The sequence below is a fragment of the Micropterus dolomieu genome, linkage group LG07 (assembly GCF_021292245.1).
Source record: "Micropterus dolomieu isolate WLL.071019.BEF.003 ecotype Adirondacks linkage group LG07, ASM2129224v1, whole genome shotgun sequence".
Taxonomy (NCBI): domain Eukaryota; kingdom Metazoa; phylum Chordata; class Actinopteri; order Centrarchiformes; family Centrarchidae; genus Micropterus; species Micropterus dolomieu.
Genome location: NC_060156.1, coordinates 32,268,728 through 32,281,099, shown reverse-complemented (window position 1 = coordinate 32,281,099; position 12,372 = coordinate 32,268,728). Strand labels below are relative to the sequence as shown.

The following is a 12,372-nucleotide window of genomic DNA, read 5'->3' as shown; positions in this document are numbered from 1 at the left end:
GCCCAGGCCCACAGACATCCCTGCCGACATCTGGAGGAGGACACACAGAGGTTGCAGAGGAGGAACGAAACGGCTAAATTAAAAATAAATCTAAATTGAACGTTACGAAGCAAACAGTGGCAGGTCCGAGCTAATGTGGCGACAGCTGGCTGCATCACTATAGGACAGTAAACAAATCGCTCCACATTTGCTTTTTACCGTTACATCCTTTCTTTCAGGCTTTGACAATTTGACATAATACCAGTGGTACACAGGATGGTAACGTGGGTCGCGTTAGTTGGTGAAATAATGTGGAAAGCGATACAACTTTGCATCGGATAACATTAGCCGGTGAGCTAACGTGACTTTCTCTGTTTCTCCAGCTTTACTAATGCTCACTTTGTTCTTACTCGACATCATCTGAACCTGTTTGGTCTGATGGGCTTCAGCACATAAACCTTTACTGCTGTTTTGGATCCTTACGTGGAGCCCGTGTTTTACTGTGAGCCGGTTGTTTCATGCTGTTAGCGGACTGCATGTCGTTAGCTGCCGTGTTGTCAGTGTAGTCTGAGAGACTCGGGAGCGCGAACAGGGCTGAATCCGACCCGGAGACCTCACATTTAAAGCAGAATAGTGTCTGATGGAAGCAACGGAGAAAACAGGCGTGGGCTTCATTTCTAACTGAGGTTTGAGCCCACTGACAATGAATATTTGATTTATTAAAATCCAAAACTTACATATAGCCCCTTTAATGTAAAATATGATAGGACTGTTCACCGTGCTTCAAAGATCTATATTTGGTTTCCTCAATCAAAAACAGATGTTTAAGACTTTTAGGTTCGTTTTTTTTCTTCAGAAAGAATCAGCTAGGGCCAAAAAAAAAGTCTAATATCATTCAGCATCAGTAATTATCATGATAATAATTATCAATTTTAAAAGCTGACCTTTGCTTCTGATTGAAAGTTGAAAAAAACATATAGTTTATTGTGGTTTTAAACTTTTCTTTATGGTCAGCACGTGACAAGAACCTGCCAAACAGTGGTCACTTAACAGATCTCAGGTAGAACGTCCAAAACAATGTAACTGAAGGTAGGCATTAAAATAATTCAGGACAAATGTCTGCACACCATTGGACTCCAAATAATAACTCTTTGTTAAAGCAATGGTTTGATCTGATCTCATAGATCAAAACATTGCCTTCAATACAGTTTTATTAGGAGTTGTTGAGATGGTGTGCAGAGCTTTGTCCTTTGTGTCCTGCAGTGATATTTTTTGTCTTTCACAGAATTTCTGTTTTTGTTTTCTTTTAATCACAAGAAGGAGTTGAGGAGGACTCTTTAACCAATGAGGCTCATCCAGGAAGGTCATGGAAGACGGGAAATCCAGAGACCTGGAACGTGAAAGTCCAGAAAAGTAGGAGAATGAGGGGTCTGGATTGAAGGAGGCAAGACAAATGGGGACACCATGCCAGTCTGCAACCTGCCAAAGGTTCACTAAACTCTACTGCAGAAAAGCACAAGACACATAATAAGAACAAGATTTCTAAGTATTTCTGGGGGAATTTGGACTGGAGAAATGATTGTGAAGTCTCTGGTGGAGGGGAGCAGATGGATCCAGGAGGTACGCATCCATTATTTGTCACCTTGGAGTAGACTGGAGAAGAATCTGAGTGTGCCAACACTTGTTCCTGTCAACATCAGGCATAAAGCAGTGGTGTTTTTAGAAGTGGGACAGGAAGAACAGGAGAAAGTCATGAGAAGACTGAGGACAGGAACGGAAGGAAAAGGTACTTTATTGTCACATACACATGGTGAAATTTATTCTCTGCATTTAACAAATCAAAATTTTTGTTAATCAAAAATAACCTCAAGAGCCTAATCTAAGATGTTTTTGATGGTGTGGAAAACTGGAGCAAACCCACACAGACACAGGTCTGGGAGGACGGGTTTGAATATGAGACCTTCTTGCTGTGAGGCCACAGTGCTTTCTGCAGGCCTTCCATAAGATCTTCCTTCTGGACCTTTGGAAAGTTCAGTCGCACTTCTGTAGGTCCTCTTCATCGAAAGGTGTACCTGTAGCTTGTATTCAAGTCCATCAGTCACCTGCACACTGAGTATAAGCCTTCTTGCAAACAGCCTCTGTCAATGTAAGTTTGCTCAAACATTTTCAGTTACTTATATATATCTCCCTTTCACTTAAAGAAAGACCAGTGCGATGCCTACTGTTCATTCAAGCCTGGAAACATCGAAGCAGCTTCATGGGACACAAAGGCTGCGAAGCAGAAGGACAAAGAAGATGCAGGTGAGAAGACCTCGGTGGCGCTCACTCCAGTTCCAGGCCATACCGTGTGAGCTACGTATCTTCAAGGACTTCAGCCAGATGGGGAACTGGAGAAAAAGCCGGGGATCCAACGTTGCATGACCTCCAAACAATCAGGTATTTTGTCAGACGTATACATTCTTGCACAAATATTGCCTTCTATGTCAATAGAAATCAGCTGTGAAAAGTAAATAAGTACATGCGCCCAATTACTCTTCTTTTTGAGGTACTACTCCACTACCTTTATTTTGACGGCTTTAGTTACTAGTTACTCTGCAGATTATAAATTAAAAACATAATCAAAAACTAGAGTATGATGTATTTTCACAGATGAAGTCACACAGCAAAATATAAAGTATTCAGAATTAGCTTTACTTTTCATCATTTGAATGTAGGAATTTTGACATACAGAATATTTCTACAGTGTGCTGTTGGAACATTTACCTAAGTTAAAGAGGAGACATACTTTGTAATCTATTTAAATTCTTCCATCCAACTATCCACTAGATCTGTCCCATGTCTTAAAAGAAGAGTATCACCACAGCAGCCCCACTGTGCACATCCAGCCAGCCAGTTAAAGAGATGAAGTTCAAACAGCCCCAAGAACTGAAGGTTTTGCCCAAGAACTTCCACTCATCCTACGATGGAGTGGACCACGAGTGATGCCCGTCAGCAGCTGGAGCCTCACGCAGACACACACACACACTGATGTTCATAGGCTAGATTGGTTACAGTTGTTCATTAAAATGAGCGTAATCGTATTTTTGCATTATTTTTTTAATGCAAAAATATAATTAGTAAATGCTGTGAACAGTAAAGTGTTCTCAATATTATAAAGATCGATGGCATCGAACCAACAGCAAGCACACCAAAAGGATTTACAGAAAATGACCAGCAGGTGCTGCCCTGCACCTCCCTCAGCTGTGATCACCTGGAGCTCCACTGGAGTTCATCCTGCTGTGTTTAAAGACTCATCACACCTGAGATGGTCCAGTTAGTTTTATACTCAAGACTGCCGACATTTGAACAAATTTCTGAGTAAAAAAAGGGGCTTTGCACCTTTGTAGCCATAGATTATCATTTAGCACAAGTAGCCTCTACCCATCAATACCGGTACCTGATGTGATTTTTTTTTTAAAAATAAAAAGCCTTGATGGCAGATGCAACCCAATAAGACTAAATAATTATATCATATTTTATTATTAAGCTCAGTTCTGCTTTCACTAAATTTGCAGTTAGATAAATAACCGGGTGGGAAAAACCATGGATGACTCAAAACATGCGCCAAGTTAATGTATTTATTCTTAATCAAAAGAAAAAGGCTTTAATCAGCAAACAACGTATCAACAACTAAACAACACAGGATGCGACACAATAGGCCACACAGACTCGGCGCTGGGGAAGCACACACGTCGCCCACCACACCGGCTTCCACTGAGCGGGAATGCCGCCTCCACGGAGTCACCGACCTCACGACGCGAGGAGAAGTTGCCAGCGGCACCCCGCCGGTCACGTCCTACAAGTCACGAAGTAGATCACACAGTAGATCACACAGACTAATGCGAGCCCAAGGAAGGGTGAGTGGATGAGTGAGAAGTGAGACGTCACGTTCGAGAGCGCTCCACCGGCTCTGCTTATGTGGCCCACTAATTGGCCCCAGCTGTGAGCTCCACCCCACGTCACACTCAGCGGGTACAGGTACACACCTGCAAGAGAGAGACAGACACACCCACAGCAACGCAAACACAGCCCACGGACCTCACGGGTCGTAACACCCGTTTACTGAGATGTGCGCCTTGATTTGGAACCAGGTCCGATCAACAAGTTCCCAGGCTCCTGTTATTGAAGCTGTTCCAACATCAACTGTAAAATGTGATCAAATATCTCCTCCGCTGCGAGGAAGAAGTCACAGGGCCCAGTTTGAACGATCTAAGTGCGTGGCGTGTTTTGGGCGCAACATGCAACAAACCAATCAGATTTGCGTGCGCTTGCACTTTGGCGCATTGCTATCATGATAGCAGATGAATGGCGCAGTATAAAAACATCAAGTGACTGATTGAACAGCAGATTAACAGCGATCTAAAAACTGTCTCATGAAGCCAGATGTTCCTCTGCAGCTCTGTGTTCATCAGTGAAGCAGACTGGAGTCTGGTAACAGACAGACAGACGCTGTCTCCTCTATGAACCGTCTGGATCCTCACTGCGCTGCGTTATTAGAAACTATGATGAACCGGTCGGGGGGTCACATCTCTCCCCTGCAGTGGTTTAATTATTTTGTGTTTTGTTGCGGAAGGAGTGTTTAATGATTTACTTTCATGATCAGAGAGGCTGCTATCAGTCATTTAAAACGTTTCCATGTGCGCAAAAAAGTCGCAACAAATATCGTGGGGCATTCAAGAAGCAAAAAAATTATAAACTTGACATAACAGGACAGAGGAAACTCTCCAGAAGGCAGAGCAATCAACTTTTAGCTTCTGAAATAATTGAGACGCTCTGAGGGGGCTCAGGATCGATCAGGAGGACGCTGCTTTACTCCAGTTTCACTGGACTGTGTGCGAGAAGAACTCAGAACATCAATTAACATTAGATCCTGACCGATCCTGTCACTTCTCGGGAGATTTTAATATTAAGTTGTTGCTGTGCCTCGTGCGTAAAGTGGAGTAAAAAATAGCAAAAAACAAACAGTGAAATACTGCGCCGCTGACTTGCCGTTTGGTCAATGGTACAGTCGCTTTCCGTTGCTTCACAATAGGAATGCGCCAACAATTTGCCTGAGTGACCACATCTTATTTTAACACTCCCATGGACCACAATCTGCTATTTAAACAACATGGGCGTTTGGTGTAAAAATGACAACTGCGTCGGTTAAAACCTCTCACACACAGTCCAGGTTCATCCAGAGAAACTGTTTGGAGTAAAGCAGCCGTCCTCCTGATCAGTCCTGAGCGCCATCAGAGCATCGAAATTATTTCAGAAGCTAAAAGTTGAATTCTAGTTCCTCTGCAATTTCCTCTGCCCTGTCATGTCAAGTTAGTGACTTCAGCCTTTGTATTTTTTGCTGCTCAAATATCCCACTATATTTGTTGTGACTTGCGCACATGACGTTTTAATTGACCGACAGCAGCCTCTCTGGGAGATGTGACCCACAACCGGTTCATAGTTTCTAGAAACGCAGCACAGTGAGAATCCAGACGGTTCATAGAGGAGACAGCGTCTCATGTCTTACTGTATAAAGAGCTAAGCTCCCCCGTAGTTCGCACCCTGGGAGGACCTGAACTGGGGCGCACTGGCATTTGGGTTCTCTATCATCACAACGCACTCTCACATTGCATTTGGAAACGGGCAGTTCATCAAGGGGGGGTTCAAGCTGAAGTGTAGCTATTTTGACTCAGCAGAGGAGATCATATTTGATCACATCACTCATCACAGATGTTGGATAAGCTTAAATAAGGTGACTTCCTGGGAGGTTCCAAGTCAGTTTCCAAACTTTTTTTTTTATTGCACCTGGTTTCATATGCTATGTCATATCAAGGTACATAGGCCTGTAATAAACCAATTAACAATGAACTCAGATTGAGACATTTCAGCATACTTACTTACTCAACCAAGGTAGCCTACTGTAATATCTTAGTTTGCTAAACAAACACACGTGTGTAGTCAATTATTTGCAAAATATAGGCTATGATTATTAAAATAATTAAATGAGTTACAATTATATGAGTTGGTGTGCCTTGACGTTCTACTTTGACCTATGATGTGGAAACCTTTGCCTTAGTTTGTTTACATTTCAGGATATCAAAGTTGAGTACAAAAGGAAAGTGTAACATTTTCAGTGCCTGTATTTCACCATCTTTTTCAGTATTTGTCAAGTGGCTAAGTTCTTTTGCAATGCTTGGTCATAGGGATCAGCCCTGTCAACGGGCGGTTATCTGAAGGTTACCTGTGTCCTGCATAACGTCTTGAGGACCGTGAACACACCCAGGATGCCCTTACCATCATCTGGAGACGAAGAAGCTGTGGGCAGCATCAAATCCACAGCGGAGGCCAAACATTGCCGGAGATATGTGTTTACTATTTCTTTGCAGATGTACCTTTTATGTCTTTTAAGAGTCACCAATTACTTTTAAAACATCTGATTTCCATAACTATGACAATCTAATGAAGATAGGATATATGTGCAAAAGATTTGAGGTGTTTCATTTAGTATTTTAACATCAATGTATTGTTTCCAGTCATTAAAACAACTGAAAAGCATGACAACACCCACTTTCACCTACTCTTTAACAATTAGAATATAATAGTTTTGAAAATAAACCACATAAACAGAAATTTTGAAAGAATTTTATTATATTCAAAAATAAAAGATAAAATATTTTGTGCAGATGACAAGACTGTGAGGGAAATAAGCTTACTAACATCCCTCATCCCAAATTCTGAACAGAAACTATTCATCTTAACCATTTTCACTTAAACAGATACACATAATAAATGGTCAGTGTATATGGGCATGAATGTGCGTGAGAGGGGGAGTACTAGGTGCAGCTGACGAGACTATGACTGAAATAAGCTTAATAACATTCCTCAGTCTTGTCAGCTGCATCCCATGACAAAATTTGTCACTGTCAAGTAAAAAAAAAAACACAAGTAAAAGGCAACAGCTGTCATCTTTATGGCAGGGACCTGAAAAAGTCTAGTGCTGCAGACAGTCCAGCTACCTCTGTATACACAGGCTTGAGGCACTGGAAAGATGTGTTCCTCCACTCCCCAACACAGGCCTTACATCCCAGCAGACTCCGGCAGCAGGAGGAAAACATGGGCTGAGTCATTGTGTCTTAAAAGGACATGAAAATGGGGAAATATTTTAAAAATTACTGAAGGATATTACGCACAATTTTTGGAAGCTTGCACTCAAACTGAAATAAACACTGGTTGTGGTTGCCACACCGGATATATGTAAGAGATGATATCTTGTCACGTGAAGTCACTGATATAAAAATTAAATTAATGCAAAAAGAATTTAAACTTGGTCGAAGTAATCGACAACGTCGACTATAAAAATTCGTCAAGGTGAAATTTCATTGTTGGCGCATTGTAACAGAGAGGCTTATCATCTTATTAAGAACATTTCTGGTTGTTTATTTGTAACTGCAATGCTCTACATGGAATGCTGGTGGCAGTACCGCTTCCACTACATGCTCCAAACTGATGAATCGCCACCTCTCATAAACTCTGAATCATGAAGGGGATTTATTGCATTATGTAATTAGTTTTCACTAATAAACTGTTTTTTTGTGGAGACATTGCATCGTCTTAAGGCAAAGAGGGAGAACCACAGCAGGTATGGAAATTCTCTGGGAGAACCTTAATTTTGAAGAGTAGCCTGAAGTACATACAGAACTGATGGAGCTCACTGTCCAATCAGAAGCAGGGGGTTGATGAAGTCCCACCCACCAATGAAAGGAAATATAGAGAAATAAATTTGTTTTGTCAGTAAGAAAGGAAAACGAGAGACTGTGCTGAATTTGGTTTTTTGGTTTTGATTAAAAAACAAAAAAACGAAAAATCAAACTGAATGTTGTTTTTTTCGCTTTGGGCCCAAAATTGAAAAAACGGAAAAACGACCCGTTTCTGGTTTCTGCCTTTGTTAATTATACCAAAACAACAAACTGTCAAAACGTACCTTGGCCATAAAGGTACGGGAATAATAGTTGCACAATAACTTGAAATCTGAAAATCAACAAATTGAAGCAAACTCGTCATTTTGGACTGTGGAGTGTCGCGGGTCCGTGTCTGGTTCGTTCTTTCATTATTTCGTTTAAAAGTCCAATCGGAAAAAACAAAAAAACAAGACCTTTTTTTTCTGAAACAGAAAAACAAAAAAACAGACAGTGGATTTTGCTTTTCTGTTTTAAACACAAAAAGGAAAATGTTGATTTTTGATATTTAATGAGTCCTATTTGAGTAGCTTTGTGTGTTACACTTGATAAACCTGCAGCAGATACATGCGATGGCGGTGCCTGATTAAATAATTAAGATGAGCTTGAACATCAACATTAGTGGGTTTTTAGTTAGAAAAACAGGACAATATTATACAGCTGCAGTACCGGAGGCTGCAGCTATGTTCGGGTAATTTTCGTTCAGCCTCTTCACTCTTTCGACCTGAGCTTTCTATTCTTTGTGAGATGGAAGAATTTAGTTGCGCGGCGCTGCGGACATCCTCCAGCTGCAGTAGTACATGGATTATGCGTAAAATCAGGAGCATCAGACTTAATCCAGCCAGCAACCCATACTAGATTTAACGGAGGGGGATCGGGGCGCTGGAGAGGAGGTCGCACCCTGGCCGTATAGCCTCGAGAAAAAAACCTTGATAAACATATTCGGATATTCTTATATCGCTCAAGTAAGCAGCTGCTTCAGATCAGCCCAAAACAAAATGCTTCCTTGATGCTGACGTACTTTAGCTAGAAACTGGATCATTTTGAGTGTTTGAGGCTCTGTAATATAGCGCTCACTTCTACAATCATATTGGCCACAGTTGATATGAGAGGCGACCTGAAAAGAAATAGCTTTATATAAAATTAAATATAAAAATATTTAGCCTAAAGTTGACTTTTTGTTTCACAGGATACACTGATTCAAAGGTCCTGGCCCTCCTTTCACCCCAACCATGTTCTCACTCAGTCTTTTCTGTTAAAGAGCTTCTCATGTCCACCTGCCTTTACTGTCACAAACTGAGCTACAGGGCTTCCCCCACTGCGTTGACCTATGACGCTATCGGGATCCCCAGTGCGTTACAAACGCCGATAGGCTTTGACCACGGGTCCATATGTGACAAGTCGGGGAGTGAGCACGAGTTGTAGGCATGGTGCAAACTAGGGGGGAGCCAGGGGGAGCTTAGCTCACCTTAACAAGACATCAGCTCCCCTGAAAGCAATATTTGTGATATTTTGGGGCAGCAAGAGTCACGTTTTTTTAAGCGCATTGTTTGGTGCGGTACAGTTGGTAGGCTAATATAGGTTAACCTTAGAACTTATTGTGTGTGCTGAGTTGTTACTGTCAGCGCTATATTTTAATATTTTAAATTTAATGTTGTTCGTTTCATTTGGTTTGTGATATTTATGTTTTATTTGCAGCCTAGTTATCATGTTCATCATTCACCCTCAGCCCAGAGTTAAACCTGCACGCCCTTCTGTTCTAACCTGCTTCTAACTCTGCTGTCAGCTTCTCAGCAGCTCTGACAACAAACTCACATCAGAAATGTCCTCGTGTCACCATCTGGCCAAAAGAAGGATTTACCAGTGTGCTATATCCTGTGTGAATCTTTCTTCTCTGTACACATTCCAGTGTGTATAACATATAACACTCCCATTGTGTCATGCAAGTGAAGAGAATCCACACAAGTCTTTCCATACAACATTTATCCAACATACATAACACATACATGCTTTCAAAGGCACTGAATGTACAATCTATTGCTGCAGATCATTGACTGTCAATGAGGTAAGAACATTTTACGAGGTCCTCAAAAGAAAGTCCAAAAACATAATTACATTATTAAAAACAGGCTGTCAACACTGAGAATGTCTTCTCAGGACGTCAGTCAGGCCTCTGAGGCCATATTTAAAATCTTCTGGCTGATATTGTACAACTGTATGCTAACAAACAACAAAAAACAAAGTTCAAATTCCAAAAAAGACTACTTTGGCTATTCAGTTGAACTTTGACCTGAACAAGCAGTTCTTCCCTCCTATGTTTTATGAGAGCAGGTCCTCCCCTATGAGTAAAAACATTTATGTATATATTATTCAAAAATAACACACACAGGCCTAGATGAGGAAAACCTTTAAAAGCTGAAGCTAACTGTGCAGAAAAGCTGCCAGCCAGAAGACCTCCTGGGCCTCAGCCAGTACAGTATGCCCGCACCTACAAAGTCAGCACTGTGGCCCTGATTGTTGATCAGGTGAACACTGAGTGGTCAGACTTTCTCTCAATAACAGGTGTGGAGTCTGTGGTCAGCACTTTGAGGGACACTATTAGAAATTAGAATAGGCATTTCCTTAAGAAAATGCGTGTGAGAGCTGCCAGCTATTTTTTTCAATTGCTACCGTTGTCGGTGCAATGTGCGGCTCCATCAGCTAAGAGACTCAGTGATGTGCTGCACACTTGTTCAGAAAACTTATGTGTTAAGTTTGGCCCCCTTTTTGTTAACATGCTATGAGCAGAGTTTTGTCCATCAATCTCTGGATCCGGAGCAAGAGCAAGACCTCCACCACCGGACTACTCAGATACACTGTGAAGGGAAGGCTTTCAAGTTTCTTTGTCAATCATGGCTTATTCTGACAAAAAATAGAAGGCATGATTTGCTTATAAACATATTTTATGTGATGCCTACTGCGCTGTTGAAGAATAAAATAAATGAACATAGATTTATTCATTTAGCTGACGCTTTTATCCAAAGCGACTTACAATTGCTGTACATGTCAGAGAAAATTGGTTTGGAGTCCATGAAATGGAAGCTATTGAAAAAAATTTTCATTTTCTTCCATAAAATATTAATAAATATTAATATAAAATAAAACAAGTACTCAAATCTAAAATGAAGAGGTGTGTCTGATTTGCACAGTGTAGCTCTACAGTTCGGCATTGGTTTGATGTCTTTGGATCACGTGACATGGAAGCTATTGAAATAAATGATGATTTTCCCATAACACCATTTTAACAATAGTAATTTATTGATGGTCCCTAAGCTGACCCCCGGTGGTTTAAAGCGAGCTATCGGAGGTGAGCTGACCGCACTTGTACTGCCGACACTGGGTGAACTGAGTAAGAAGCCCTCACCGGATCATGGTGAATGTCTGTTGAGTATCCAACTTAAAACTAACTTCACCGCGGTCTTTACTTTCATAGAACAGATTTTGAGCTACATACATACCTGCCGAATACCTTATACTGTACCTTGTGTGTGTATATAAAGTATATATACACAATATACATATGCAGTGTATATATATATATATATATATACTGTATATGTATGAATATACACTTTAAATACTGTGTATAGCAACATCTCAGCTGCTAACAACTAGCAAATTGAAATCTATTTCAATTTGCAAATCTATTTTTATAGGCTATATATTTTTTATTTCTATAATCATTTTCTTAGCTCAAACCTTTTATATAATTAATTTCGGATTGCACTCAGTTTCGTTGAACTCGGTGTAATGACATTAAAGGAATTTGAATCTGAATAAATGAAGTATAGACCAACCTGTAATAACTAAACCATCTGTTTATTGACACTTCAGGAACACTCCCTGTATAATAACACAATAACTTCATTACCTAGGAACGTGTATATCCACCTGGATACTGTTTACCGCCTCTTAGTATTATTTATTTGTCACTTTTGTAACTTAGCACCGTTCATATTGTATATATTTATTCTGTCCATCTGAGAATAATAACTCCTGCACACAAACCTTTTTTTAAAACCTCTCCCAAGTTTTCCAAAGCCAAATACTGACAGTCGTGTTTAATCTGATAATTAATAAAATGTTAATAAAATATAATAAAATAATAAAAATTTTTTTAAAAATGGCGGCACGGTGGCCTCACAGCAACAAGGTCGCGAGTTCAAACCCCGGTCGTCCCGGCCTTTCTGTCTGGACTTTGCATGTCCTCCCCGTGTCTGCGTGGGTTCTCCCAGTGTCTGCGTGGGTTCTCCCCGTGTCTGCGTGGGTTCTCCCCGTGTCTGCGTGGGTTCTCCCCATGTCTGCGTGGGTTCTCCCAGTGTCTGCGTGGATCCTCCCCATGTCTGCGTGGGTTCTCCCCGGGTCTGCGTGGGTTCTCCCAGTGTCTGTGTGGGTTCTTCTAGTGTCTGCGTGGGTTCTCCCCATGTCTGCGTGGGTTCTCCCAGTGTCTGCGTGGGTTCTCCCAGTGACTGCGTGGGTTCTCCCAGTGTCTGCGTGGGTCCTCCCCGTGACTGCGTGGGTTCTCCCCGTGTCTGCGTGGGTTCTCCCAGTGTCTGCGTGGGTCCTCCCCGTGTCTGCGTGGGTTCTCCCCGGGTCTGCG

At 41.4% G+C, this 12,372-nt stretch overlaps 1 long non-coding RNA gene across 2 annotated transcripts; it reads left to right on the top strand.

Annotated features, from left to right (window-relative positions):
* Positions 1-1,308: 1,308 nt before the first annotated feature.
* Positions 1,309-7,257, top strand: LOC123973249. Of its 2 annotated transcripts, XR_006825574.1 has the most exons (4): positions 1,309-1,765; positions 2,181-2,415; positions 2,806-3,996; positions 6,201-7,257. It is a non-coding gene; the product is annotated as an uncharacterized LOC123973249 (long non-coding RNA). The 2 variants fall into 2 exon arrangements; XR_006825573.1 differs by having other exon boundaries at positions 2,806-7,257.
* Positions 7,258-12,372: the final 5,115 nt, after the last annotated feature.